Below are 2,688 nucleotides of genomic sequence, written 5' to 3'. Positions count from 1 at the left end.
ACACAACGGTACCAACATCAAGAACATTGGTCAAGGAACACAACGGTACCAACATCAAGAACATTGGTCAAGGAACACAACGGTACCAACATCAAGAACATTGGTCAAGGAACACAACGGTACCAACATCAAGAGTACTGGTCAAGAAACACAACGGTACCAACATCAAGAGTACTGGTCAAGGAACACAACGGTACCAACATCAAGAACATTGGTCAAGGAACACAACGGTACCAACATCAAGAACATTGGTCAAGGAACACAACGGTACCAACATCAAGAACATTGGTCAAGGAACACAACGGTACCAACATCAAGAACATTGGTCAAGGAACACAACGGTACCAACATCAAGAACACTGGTCAAGGAACACAACGGTACCAACATCAAGAACACTGGTCAAGGAACACAACGGTACCAACATCAAGAGTACTGGTCAAGGAACACAACGGTACCAACATCAAGAGTACTGGTCAAGAAACACAACGGTACCAACATCAAGAGTACTGGTCAAGAAACACAACGGTACCAACATCAAGAGTACTGGTCAAGGAACACAACGGTACCAACATCAAGAGTACTGGTCAAGGAACACAACGGTACCAACATCAAGAGTACTGGTCAAGGAACACAACGGTACCAACATCAAGAGTACTGGTCAAGGAACACAACGGTACCAACATCAAGAGTACTGGTCAAGGAACACAACGACACCAACATCAAGAGTATACTGGTCAAGGAACACAACGATACCAACATCAAGAGTATACTGGTCAAGGAACACAACGATACCAACATCAAGAGTATACTGGTCAAGAAACACAACGGTACCAACATCAAGAACATTGGTCAAGGAACACAACGGTACCAACATCAAGAACATTGGTCAAGGAACACAACGGTACCAACATCAAGAACATTGGTCAAGGAACACAACGGTACCAACATCAAGAACATTGGTCAAGGAACACAACGGTACCAACATCAAGAGTACTGGTCAAGGAACACAACGGTACCAACATCAAGAGTACTGGTCAAGAAACACAACGGTACCAACATCAAGAGTACTGGTCAAGGAACACAACGGTACCAACATCAAGAACATTGGTCAAGGAACACAACGGTACCAACATCAAGAACATTGGTCAAGGAACACAACGGTACCAACATCAAGAACATTGGTCAAGGAACACAACGGTACCAACATCAAGAACATTGGTCAAGGAACACAACGGTACCAACATCAAGAACATTGGTCAAGGAACACAACGGTACCAAAATCAAAAGTACTGGTCAAGGAACACAACGGTACCAACATCAAGAGTACTGGTCAAGGAACACAACGGTACCAACATCAAGAGTACTGGTCAAGAAACAAAGACGCACGAAGCAATTGAAAACTTTGACTTTCGTACGTATCAGTTGACTTAACTTCCACCTTAAGCAAATGGGTTACCAAACCATTGGTGTTTGTTTCGTACGAACATATTTGGCAGTTTTTGTGACATCAGATTAGTAAACTTTGATTGTGAGCATGATATGTTAGCGTCCCATTTTTGGGACAGTGGGAACAAGTGAGTAGGGTTTGTTCTTAAAGTGTAACTAAACAAGCAAAAAGGAAAAACATCGTTCAGCAACCTTTACACTTTGATATGAAGAAGGGCCTCATATATTGTCGAACTGCGAAAAAAAAAAAAAAATTCTCTCACTCGGACACTGTTTGACGGACATGTGAAGTGCGCGCCAGGAACGACAATCTTCTTAGTTTACCTGATTAATGCCCTTAATTTTTGGTTCTGGTACTTTCAGTTCCGGCTGTTGTCATCAATCTACCAAAATAAAAGATCAAACGGAGTTTTCGATTTTTATTTCATGGTTCAGAAAAATATTGCTTATTTTCTGAAGTCAACCGTTTTAGCGAATCTTTCTTTGATTCTTAAAAGTCATTTCAGATTTTTGAAAAATAGTTAACGGTTAGTAATTACCAATACATCGTAAACAAACATATCGATTGGTTTTGGTAAGAAGACACAAGTGCGATGAATGTGGTACCAGTATTTTTGTGGTAAGTAAGGATGCATTTCTTTGCTGTAAGCACATTTACAATGCACATTTAATCTGTTTAGCAACATAAACGAAAGCATGGTACAGTGCCGCTTGTTTGTGGTCTATCTTTTCGCGGCAGATGCGTAACAATTAGGGTCTCAGTTGGAAAAAGCTGCTCGGAACCAGAGCAGATTTGGCTTGGGTTCTTTGAGTGTGAATGATCGACGAGTGGCTTGACATTTTTAACGAATCATTACTGTAGCCTACTTGAGAAGGGGTGGGGTGGACAAGAGAAGGGGTGGGGTGGACAAGAGAAGGGGTGGGGTGGACAAGAGAAGGGGTGGGGTGGACAAGAGAAGGGTGGGGTGGACAAGAGAAGGGGTGGGGTGGGCAAGAGAAGGGGTGGGGTGGACAAGAGAAGGGGTGGGGTGGACAAGAGAAGGGGTGTGGTGGACAAGAGAAGGGGTGGGGTGGACAAGAGAAGGGGTGGGGTGGACAAGAGAAGGGGTGGGGTGGACAAGAGAAGGGGTGGGGTGGACAAGAGAAGGGGTGGGGTGGGCAAGAGAAGGGGTGGGGTGGACAAGAGAAGGGGTGGGGTGGACAAGAGAAGGGGTGGGGTGGACAAGAGAAGGGGTGGGGTG

Source organism: Littorina saxatilis, linkage group LG13 (assembly GCF_037325665.1).
Source record: "Littorina saxatilis isolate snail1 linkage group LG13, US_GU_Lsax_2.0, whole genome shotgun sequence".
Taxonomy (NCBI): Eukaryota; Metazoa; Mollusca; class Gastropoda; order Littorinimorpha; family Littorinidae; genus Littorina; species Littorina saxatilis.
The sequence above is the reverse complement of the archived record's forward strand: the minus strand, read 5'-3'. Positions refer to the sequence as shown.